Source organism: Homalodisca vitripennis, unplaced genomic scaffold (genome assembly GCF_021130785.1).
Source record: "Homalodisca vitripennis isolate AUS2020 unplaced genomic scaffold, UT_GWSS_2.1 ScUCBcl_2403;HRSCAF=7130, whole genome shotgun sequence".
In the NCBI taxonomy this organism is placed as follows: Eukaryota; Metazoa; Arthropoda; class Insecta; order Hemiptera; family Cicadellidae; genus Homalodisca; species Homalodisca vitripennis.
The window spans coordinates 1-12570 of NW_025778514.1; positions in this window are offsets into that span (position 1 = coordinate 1).

Below are 12570 nucleotides of genomic sequence, written 5' to 3' on the forward strand. Positions count from 1 at the left end.
TTTCATATACAAGTGTCTTTAAGCTCTCAGTAGATAAATTAAAGGTTATCATAAAGATCCACCAAGAATTAAGGTACAAATGGGGTTGAACCCTAAAAAAAACTATATATTTTTTATTTAGTAGATTTCCAATGTCCCTGCCAAAAATAAAATCTAGCACAAGTGTTTCTCATGACTTACAAAGAAAAATAAAACATTTTCATTACAATCAACCACGCGTAGAGGTTGAAAAAAGAGTTAAATTGTAAAAGGCCCATATTTTATTTTTAAATTTTCTTAATTTCCTTCATCGATAAGTTGACACATGTGTGTTATGCTCCAAATAGAAAAAAAAAGGCGTGTGTATTAAAAAAAAGGATATATACTATAAAGGATTTGACGTAACTTTCTGTTATACTTTAGGAACCGCAAAGTCGTAGGGATAAATATATACAATATAGCTATTCGTGTCGGCTATTAGTTTTAGATCGGCTATTGTACGGTCTTTGAGGAAGAGCCGTAACCGCGGTATAGCCGAAATAAAAAACGACTGGTGATGTACCTTGGGGGTGGGGGGTCTCGTAGAACGGGGTCGTCGAGGTCCTCGGGCCAGGGCAGCGGGGAGTCCAGGATCACTAGAAGTCTTGTGTAGGTCTTGTAGATGGAGAGCGGTGGACAACAAGGGGAATGATTCACTCCGAGAGGGTAAATAAAGTAACTATATTGACTTGAAATACATAAAAACAAAATAGAGCTGTATAAACGTGAAAACTGTTCATGTATTGGGGTGGAATGCGGGCAGCAGCGTGTGTCCAGTACGCCGCCTGCGGAGAGAATAATTGAGGGCCGCGTCTTCTTATCTTGAAGGGGTTGGAGAAGGGGCTGCGAGTCGGTGACGTCATCTCGGGCCAGTAACAACACCAGCCGTTAATTAAGAAATAAGTACTGAACATTCCCCCCACCCAAAAAAGGACATTTTTTGACCCAAGTAAAAGAAAAAAGAAAACGTTTATGATTGAAGAAAAATTTACCATTCGTCATGAAACATACCTGAGTCAATTTATTATTATTAAGAGCTAAATATGAATAGAAAATGGAGTTATATGTACACTAAGGAGATTATGACTAAACATTAGGTAAAACAACCAACTTATTTACAGGACGGGTTACAATACCTGACGGGGTTTTCACTTGGACCACACGAACAATGTTTGTCAGAGCTAGGTAACTCTTTGATAATCCTACCTAGGGGACAAGTTTAGAGGATCACTATTGCTAGAGTACATTAATACTAGGTAATTTTCCTTTACATTTGTAATTTGTTCAGTCCATTTTGGGCGTTGGATTTGCGAGTGGAGGTAGTCTTTCTTCCAGCTCTTCCAGAAGTGTTGAGTGGCGCGAGACACTTGTTGCCAACGAGATAGAAGATTGAGTGGCTCGGAAGTGATGTCTTCTTCTGGACGTGACAGCAGAAGATCTCCAGTGAGGAAATGGCCTGGAGTCAAGTAGTTGAAGTCGTCGTCAGGTGATGATGGAAGTGCGCAGAGCGGCCTGGAGTTCAGAACAGCTTCAATGCGGCATAAGAATGTCGAGAATTCTTCTAAAGTGAAGTGGTGGTTATGTATTATTCTCTTCAGATGATGCTTGGTAGACTTCACTGCAGCTTCCCAGAGACCACCAAAGTTCGGAGCACAGGGTGGATTGAAGTTCCAATGGATTTTCGTTCTTGGCTAAGTGGTCTGAGATCAGTGGCGTGGAGTTCTTGAGTAGAGAATAAACTTCTTGAAGCTGACGAGCAGCACCAATGAAGTTTGCGGCCTTGATCAGAATATATGTTGCGGCATAAACCTCTTCTAGCAATAAAACGGTCGATTGCGGCTAGACAAGATTCAGTATTGAGAGAGTGGACTAGTTCTAGATGAACAGCCTTGAATGTCATGCATACAAAAAGAGCAATGTAGCATTTAGACAAATTTTGCGTTTCTTCATAGTACTCTCTTTAACAAGAAAGGGACCAGCAAAAATCCAATCCAACGTTGGTGAAGCATCGCGTTTGCTTGAAGCGAGAGGGGGGCAAGTCTGCCATTAGGGGGTGTGTGGGTTTTGCTTTCATTCTAAAGCAAGTGAGACATCGAAAAATGCGTTTTCGGATGAGATTTCTTGCACCAGGAATCCAGTAGCGGCGTTGAATAGAGATTGAACTATTTTGGGACCACCATGAAGAGAGTACAGGTGATAGTGATCACACAATAGAGTTGCGAAGTGACTTTGAGAAGGAATCAAAACAGGGTGCTTCGAAGACTCAGGCAAGGGAGAAAACTTCAGTCTACCCCCCACCATGAGGGTATCAGATGATAAAAATGGGTGTGAGTTTTTCTTAGCGAAGGAGAGCATGGCTTTTCCTTGATTGACTGCTTTTATTTATGGAGAATAGTGTTGCTTTTGAACGAGTTTTACACATTGAGCAAGGGCTTCGGTTCGTTCATTTACAGATAAAGGACCAAAACGTTTAGCAGACTGTCTGGATCGGATGTTATGAATGAATCTTAGTACATAACTCATTGCATTTTGTAGTTTAGTGAGTGAAGAAAAATCGATTTATTCCACTGGTACAGATTGTTTGGTGGTATAACGTTAGTTGTTAGTGTATTGCTAAATGGTGTCTTCTTGATCTCAATTACTTCAGAGGAGCTTTTTTCCAGGTGATACAGGCCAAGAGGAAATTTCATTTAGTAGAAAAAGAGGGGCCATGCCACAAAGCGGGTGATCAAGTAAGCCAGAGGGCATCATACCTCTAGTGCCACAATCTGCGGGATTGTTGTCTCCTGAAATGTGACGCCAAACATTAATAGACGTGTTTTCCGTTACTTTACAAACACGGTTTGAAACGAAAGTTTCTAGAAGGTGCGGAGGTGTTCTTATCCAACCAAGAACATTCATTGAGTCTGTGAATAAAAAGATATCTGATATCTGTAGTTTGGTGATAAGCTTCTGGTTAGCTTTGACCAGTTGGGAGAGGAGCAACGCTGCGCATAATTCCAAGCGGGGTATCGTTAGTGGTTTGAGTGGAGCAACTTTGGTTTTAGAATGCAATAGGCTACATCCGGTAGTTTTGTTTTCACATTCGACCCTTAGATACAATACCGAGCACATGCCTTTCTGAGAAGAGTCTGAAAAACCTATGAGTTGGACGGATATGTACGTACTGAGGATATAGCGAGGGATATTTATTTTGTGACATAAGTGGAAGTTTCTTTGACAAATTTATCCCAAACAATGTGTAGATGTTTTGGGAGTGGATCGTCCCAGTCCAGTTTTCCAACCCATATATGCTGAAGCAAGTGTTTTAGTGTGAAGATAACTGGACTGATGAAACCGTTTGACATCATACACTCGGGCAACTTGAGATAAGACATTTCGTTTGGTCGGGGTTTTATTTACAGGGGCAATAGCGTAGTGAAAACAATCCGTGGAAGGGTCCCATTCAAGTCCTAGTACTTTGATGGAGTGAATAGATCCAAGGGGATGTGGTCTTTCTCTGTGGTCAGAAGGGATGGTGTTGAGAACGGAAACACTTGAACTAGACCATTTGTGAAGTTCGAAACCACCAGATACGCAGAGTTGATTGAGTTCATCAAACAATTGAAGGGCTGCGTGTTCCGAAGAGGCACCACAGACGATGTCATCGATGTAGCAGGACGAGTTTAGCACTTCTGCAGCATTGGGGTAGTTAGGACCTTCGTCGAGAACTAGTTGCTTCAAAGTTCGAAGGGCGATGAAAGGGCTTGATGAGAGACCAAAAGTTAATCGTTGAAGTTCCCATTCTTGGACAGGGCCAGAAGGGTCAGAACGCCAAAACAAATCTTGGTATTTGAGGTCAGAAGGAGCAACTTTTATGGCTCGATACATTTGTTTTATATCGCATGTCAGAGCGATGGGGTGCAATCGAAACATAGAGATAACAGTTCCGATGTCGGCTTGGAGCTTGGGTCCAGTCAACAGCAATTTATTAAGAGACTGTTTCGTGTCACTTACTTCAGAGGCGTTAAAGTCAACTCGAAAAGGTGAAGATGAAGATGATTCTTTTACAACACCGTGATGTGTGAGGACATATGGAGAGGGCTGAGGGGCGAGACACATGTGACCTAGGTCAACATAGTTTTGTAAATTGTCTGAATAATGAGCGAGATTTCCCGGCTTTCTTTCAAGCCGTCTTTCCTGTTGGAGATACTTGCGAAGAGCTATTTCTCGTGTGGAGCCTAGGTCAGAGGGGACGCCATTTTTGAAGGATAATGAGGCTAAATATCGTCCGGTTTCGTCTCTAGAGATGGTTGATTGATAATGATCTTCACAGAACTGATCAGCGGGACTGAGGGGTTTTGGAAAATTGATTTCTTCCATTTCCCAGAATTGTTCAAGGAGTCGATCAGTGCTTAGAGACGATGAAACAAAGAGAGAGTTTCGTTGGTGAGAAGGTGATTCCATGGGGACATCACCCATGAGAACCCAACCAAATATTGTGTGCAGCGCGGTAGGCTGCCCTTTGATGATGGAAAGTTCATTGGTAAGCATGTCTGTGAAAGCTTGAGCTCCAAAGAGAATGTCAAACTTTAGCAGGATGATTAAAGTCAGGGTATGCTAGATTCAAAGAATTGAATCTCTGCCTTAGAGATTCTGAAAGCGGGGCTGTAGGAAGATTAGATGCTATCTTAGAAATGATAACTGCATCCAACTGTAGTTGGACGTCGCTGTTGTAGCGAGAGGCTATGTTGCAAGTAACGAGGCCTTTTGTGTTTATGCCACATTGATGACCAATGCCTGAAATGTTAACATTACACCTTTTGATAGGTAGTCGTAAAGTCTGAGCTAATGATTGAGTGACAAAGTTGATTTGACTACCTCAAAGACAGCTCTGCATGTTTGCCAATGACCTAAATCGTCTTGAATGAGTACTTGAACGGTGCCTAACAAAGCAACATTTCTTGTGTTAGTTCGCTGAGACTGACAGGACAGTGTTTGAACGGGTGCGGTTGTCTGAGGTGTAGGCGCGGCGGCGGAAGCGCCGACTACTGAGGGGGGTGACGCAGGTGTAGAGATGTGAGAGTGAGGTGCGTCTGAGTGGACGGGCGGCGGAGTGGAGACTCGCTTGTCATGGAGTAGAGAGTGATGTTTCTTACTTTTACAAAATCTACAACTCGCATTTGAAGTACAACGCAGACACATGGTGTGACCCAAGACATGAAAAACATCGTTTAAATGAGCGCACAGAATTATAACGTTCATATAAGGGCAAAGCAATACACTGGTCACAGCGGTAAAGTTGATGGTTATTTTTACACATAGGACACTGAGAGGCAGGTCGATTATCCATCTGTTCTGAAAGGGCTTCAAAGTCTGAGTACAAAGACTTCAAATTTGAATACCTAGCGACAAAATCATTTGTTTCACCTGGAAGTTCCTTGGTTAAATCAAAACACAGCTGTAACTTTTGAAAACACCTTTCTCTCTTTTTCACACATTGTTCTAGTTTTTTAGTAGCCATATTTTCAAACACTAATTAAATACAAAATATGAAATACACCCTACAGAAGACAGAATCCTTATTTACTAAATTAACCTGCTTACAAACTAATTTAGTAAAACCTTGACAAAAATAAACAAGTAATCTTCAAAACAAAACAGTGACACAGAAATAATATTAGATAGTGAGTGATTAAGAAAATAAGAATGGTTCCCTCAGTGATAGAAAATTATTAGTTTTTAAATAGAAACAGCTGACAGATAAGTTGCTCAAAATAGATAAGAGCGTCCGGTCGGCGGACAGAAATACTCGATCAGCTGAGCGACAATCAGATAGCGGCCGATAAGCAGCGCAATCAATACACGTAACCTGCAGTTCTGTACCTGTCTGTCTGGCTCTATAGTTTCAGTTCACGAAACTTAGCTTAAATGCAAATTTTATTTTTAATGCTAATCAGGTTTGTTTCATAAGGCGGTTGAGTTTTGATTTGAACTCAAATTAAATGTTAAAACTTAGTGGACTGTTTTTTGCATGAAACTGAAGCGTTCGTATAGGACCAGCTGATCCGGCTCGAAGGACCAAATGTACGGTCTTTGAGGAAGAGCCGTAACCGCGGTATAGCCGAAATAAAAAACGACTGGTGATGTACCTTGGAGGGGGGGGTCTCGTAGAACGGGGTCGTCGAGGTCCTCGGCCAGGGCAGCGGGGAGTCCAGGATCACCAGAAGTCTTGTGTAGGTCTTGTAGATGGAGAGCGGTGGACAACAAGGGGAATGATTCACTCCGAGAGGGTAAATAAAGTAACTATATTGACTTGAAATACATAAAAACAAAATAGAGCTGTATAAACGTGAAAACTGTTCATGTATTGGGGTGGAATGCGGGCAGCAGCGTGTGTCCAGTACGCCGCCTGCGGAGAGAATAATTGAGCCGCGTCTTCTTATCTTGAAGGGGTTGGAGAAGGGGCTGCGAGTCGGTGACGTCATCTCGGGCCAGTAACAACACCAGCCGTTAATTAAGAAATAAGTACTGAACAGCTATTTAAGAGTAAAATAACATAAGAAAGTAGTGAGTTTGTTTCAAGAAACATAAATAACTCAACAAAATATATATATACTTTTTATACAGTGTTAAGCTGTCAATATTAAAGCTGTAAAATTTGGTTAGTTAAGACATTTATTAAAGCATTACGCAAAGAATATTTCAATAAAAAAGCAATGAACATGAAATGACATAAAAACAGGGAAGTCTTAATCGAAACCCAACTCCTTAATTAACTTTCTGTTTTGGAATAACCTGGAGAGACGTCTATAGAAATTGACGTACAAGTTATCAAGCGGCATTTGAATTGACCATATTTTTCTTCAGTGAAGGAACATTTTCGTAGCTAAATGAATCGTTATAATTGCCTTGTAAAGAAAGGTTTAGGCTCCATTTGTCACCAAGAACAAGGCCTAAGCGCTTTCAATTCTGAGGTTTCAGTCCGCGTTTGTATTTTAAGGTAGGTTTTGTATACGAAACCAACCTTTTGCAATCGTCCTCATGGTACAGTTTACCGAATGATCCACAGAGGCTAAAACCAGCCTTCGTTCAAAAGTTTTATACACGATATGCTGTATCTATGCTATGTGACACGGCTTGTAAAAAACCATTACTGTCACAAAAAAAACTTTAACGAATTAAAACTTAGTAAAGATTGAGCTCATAAATATCTTGGCTAATTCATTGGCCAGCTCAGAACGCCATTTAATATTAAATATAGCAGCTGTTCAAATCTTTTACAACACCTTATTTATGAAACTTTTATAATTACTACAGAATAATGTTTTAAGATTTGTCCATAGGTTCATAAATAGTGGAGTTATGAGTAAAAAAATAAAATGGCCATAATGGAAGGAAAGATTTCAAAATCTTGGAAAAATTGGACAGGAAAAACACAAAACAAATCCGAAAAAAATCTTACATTTTTATATTTGGTTAAGAGAAGAGGAAGGACAGGAGATTAAGCAAGTATTTAAGGCTAAATGTGTACTCGCTGAAATTATGCGACTAGTAGAGGGCAATCAGTAACACTTTATATATATTTAATCGTACCACAGTATATAGAATGTATTCGCAAAACATTATCAATCCAAATAAATCATAACATGAAATGACATTTAAACTTTTGAACTTTAGAACTAATATCACAATAAGCAATCCTGGTCCTGATAATATAAGGCTCGCAACACCATATGTTGCATAGCAGGCTTCAAACAACAAAATTTCAATTCCATACCTTATTTAATTACGTCACACATGTTACTATGTATCATTTTTTCTGTTATGACAAGAAGCTTATACATTCCACTTAGTCCTAAAAGGACCTTTGCTCTGCTTTCGGAATGAAAGGATACACTGAAAGGGCAAGGTAGGGGTAGTGACCGCTTCCTGTCAATATCCATGAGGGAAGATTTAGGGCATTAATCTCAGTCATGGCTCCTCGAAAGAAGGGGAAATAAACTTTGAACCAGCTTTTCCAGTCAAAGCAGGCAGGCCCTTAAGTGTAGGCTAGCAACTACTCCACTTGGGGAGCTCCACCAACTCCAACAGTCATCTCCCACATTAGGGTAGACCTATCAATACACTTTCACCCCAGAATCTCGACATTTGCGGTAAGTGATGTGCAGCTCCAGAAAATTCATAAGGTTGCCCAGATTTAACTGACACATTAGTATTTGCTGTACTCAGTTTAGATTGAACTGGAAAGTGTAAACCAGCCAGAAGTGAAGTCTCATGAGGAGTATTCTAACTGGGATATATAAATCGAATGATACGAAGTCTACTGGCCTGTATCATCATTAGAGCTTTAACATTTCCCTCACGTCTTATACATTGGTCTTATTTGATAAATAGCGATGATTATTATTTTACATTTAATTCAAGCTCGTATATTACCAAACACACTATAATTTCTGTTTCCTAGATCCTAGTTGAGTTCTGCAGGGAACAATTAACTTATTTGATAGAAATAATGTAGTTAGGGCAATTAAAACAAATTTATATTAACTTAGTACAGTCCTAAGTGTAACAAAGTACTATAGCTAAAACTTTTTTAAACGATATCTCAATCATTATGAAAGTCAGTTTTGTTAGTGTCCAAAATCTCTATTGCGAGTGTGACGCATTGATTGTGGTCTTGGATCATGTGCAATAACATAACTTGGTTTCATTCTATCAAGTCTGGACTTAATGCCGTTCCTGTGACATGCCATGTATGACTTAATTTTGTTAAAATGTTTGTTACTTAACTTTTTTATGTAATCGGATATTCTAAGACCTGATGAATGTTTTAGATTTAAATCTTTAAAACATAGTTATACTATTTTAACGTATAACAAAGGCAAATGTCCGAAAACTTACTATCCTCTTGCCTGTTTGTGTTAGAATCATTTGTTTCCAGCAGACATTTTTTATTAATTGTGCTCGAATTACTTTCGACGGAAGACCTTTTTTAGAACGATAAGCTAATCTCCAAAACCCAATGGTATGTTCCTTACTTATAAATGTTTGTGATAGGGTTACCAAAAATAAAAAAATAGTTGGTATAAATATTTTGTTTATTTCTTATTAGGATTTAACGACAAGTATATTTCATGGAAATATACAGACGAATTATTTAATGAAAGTTTATCCATTATTATTAATTTTTTATAGAATATTTTTAATGAATAAATCTAAATACTTTACTAAAACTACGGGGTATGTAAATTTATTAATTCTCATAAACTACCCTGAAGTAAGCTCTTACTCCTACTTCAAGCCCTATTATTTTACGCCTTCTAAATTTTACATGCAATGTATTACCATTAATGTATAATCGTGCGTTTTTAAGGGTTGAAGGACCATCCGAATGAAATAAAAGACGATGGTGGATAATGGTGATTTTTAAGGTTTTTAAAATTAAATAGAGGACAAAAAGAATCAGGGTTTTGTAGATACAGTAATGACAAAATCAATAACTGAAAATTAAAAATACTAAGATAAAATTAAAGTGTGTAAAGTAGTATTAGCTGTTACCCGCAGATTCATACGCAATTTCGAAGGCTTTGCACGTGTATGTATAAATGAATGCAGGAATAAATTGTTGAATTAATATGAGCACTTCTGGTTCGATTGAACTCATTTAGGAATTGAAACTTATATACGGGAAGAAAGTGTTTTCAACATGTTAAAGGTTAATAATTGTCATCAAACATGATAAATTTGCCTGCAATTCCAATTTTAAAAAAAAACTTCATAAGTTTCTCGATTACACGTAATCTTTCCTCATATATCTTTTGCTCAATTTGTTTTTACATATTTGCAGTTCTTGATAACAATGCCAATAAATTGGCGTTGACAGATACTCGAGGAAGTTCAGTTAATACATTTAGTTTTTCTTTTAGTTTCATATTTATGGTGGGTAAGGGGATGTGTGGTATAATATGTTAACAGTGCCTATTGTTACTTTGACTTCTTCATTAAAGTAAATAAAAATGGGCCATCTTCAGAAAATTTTAAAGCCAGTTGTATACTACTCAAATCTAGATAAATCTCTTGTAGTTCACTAGGTGATTCCAATATACGAGATAGGTTCAACGTGATATTTATATTCAGTACTATTCACTAAATAGTAGCCAATAAATTATTAATTGTGTATTAGGTAACAGTAAATAAATTTATGTAAACCAGTAATATTTAACAAGCAAAGAATTTAAAAAGTACTTACATGAAAATGAGCAATATTAGTTAATACAAAGAAAAAAATAATAAAAGTATTGATTGAGCTTCGTATTGACTGTAATACGTTGCCGATGATAGGAGCTGTATAGAACAACTTAGTTTCAATCGTGGTAAGCAAAACTTATACAAGGGTGTACATAAAGTCCTGCACGGGTATAATATTTTCTGAACGATAACAGATAAATAAACAAGATTTGGTACATCAATACTACACCTAAAAATCTACTTTTTTGAAGGAACTATCAGTTTTCTGTAATATCATGGGGACGTCCCGCAAGGAGTCAGAAGGAAATCTTAAATAGGAGCATAGGTCAATATGGACATCATTTTAAAGGGCTTATCTAGCAGAGTTTAATGCCGCAAACCGCACTCAAAAAGATTGATCCAGTAAAAAATGGCGGCTGTTCAAAGATTTTACTTGGTTACATTTTATTAGTAGCCATAACCCCAGTAAAGCAAAACTGCAACCAAACGAATACTGCAGCTAACTACTACATTATGCTTGTCAGTTGTACAGAAGTGAATTATGACATTAGTTATCCTCAAGGGTTACAAATTTTGGTCCTAATATATTGATAACGGGGAAAACCTGATAACAGTAACAATTAGAAATCTCTTATCTTTGGGTCGCAGTTAGGACTTTCCTATTAGCCAGTCTATTCATAGTAGGCTATTCTAGTTTTCTTGTTTTAGTAGTGCTGTCCATCCATTTTATCAGTGCGCTTTAGTACAAAAGAGTTTGTCGTATTGCTTGTAGTTCTTCAACTACACTATGTCGCTTGACGAACGTGAACGTATAGACGATCACACGAGGAAGCATGCCATTTATTTAATGACTACTTTCACGAGAGGCAGCCAATTTCTAGAACAACTGTAGGGAGAACTGTTCAACACTTTATGAAAACAGGAAGTGTTTCCGATCGTCATAGGTCGCTGAGATTTCTAATTGTTACTGTTATCAGGTTTTCCCCGTTATCAATATATTAGGACCAAATTTGTAACCCTTGAGGATAACTAATGTCATAATTCACTTATGTACAACTGACAAGCATAATGTAGTAGTTAGCTGCAGTATTCGTTTGGTTGCAGTTTTGCTTTACTGGGGTTATGGCTACTAATAAAATGTAACCAAGTAAAATCTTTGAACAGCCGCCATTTTTTACTGGATCAATCTTTTTGAGTGCGGTTTGCGGCATTAAACTCTGCTAGATAAGCCCTTTAAAATGATGTCCATATTGACCTATGCTCCTATTTAAGATTTCCTTCTGACTCCTTGTGGGACGTCCCCATGATATTACAGAAAACTGATAGTTCCTTCAAAAAGTAGATTTTTAGGTGTAGTATTGATGTACCAAATCTTGTTTATTTATCTGTTATCGTTTAGAAAATATTATACCTGTGCAGGACTTTATGTACACCCTGTATATTTTTCTGAGCCGTTATTTGACTAGTAAAAAAAATTGTGGTACAAAATTGGTACAAAAATTGGGCGTAGTTTATTTTAATTTATGATATAGTTTTACTATCAAAACGTAGACCTGTGAGCCAACTGGTTAATAACTTTTTAGTGATTGGTACAACATTTTATTTTTGTGTTACAGAAAAGTACAAAACTCTGATATAGTTAGTTTTTATTCGTGATGGTCATCGGCTCACAGTTCTATACAGCTCGCCCTGTAGATAATTCGAGATACAGAAATGTACAGCGGCAGACAAGGAGCAGGAATATCTCAATAGCGGATCCAACACCAGCGCCTACCGATCAGAATCGGCCACCATTAGACAGAACTGTGTTGTGCAAGCAGTCTGGTGTAGCTCTGGCGTACGAATTTAAGTGGAGCAGGGCAATTTTTTGTCGTAAAGTTGGTATACCAACGATGCAGTCAAGAGTGCGCCGACATTGTCGCGCTGCCAGCTCTCGTGCCGGCTAATTACATCCGCTTACAGTAAAACCAATTATGAGTTAGTGACATATTCCCACATTAAATATTAACTAGACATAATCGTAGTAATGCACTGAAAAATGAGTCCCTGAAGGAATATGTAGGTCCGCTCGGTCTTTACCTGGTCTATGATCATTTTAATTTCATGGTAAAAATGTAAGCTTTCTGATGCTACACAGTTCTACTATCCTCCTCTGTAAAAAGTGCTCTTATTGTATCATGAACCCTGATGTAGAGGGTTACTTCCCACAGTAACTGTGAGATAACTTCTGGTGTTGGAAAATTTCAAACTCCACAATCAATCGAGTCATGATAATTCAGGACGGGTTTTTATATTTCATCCAGTAGGAACATCATTCCGAAG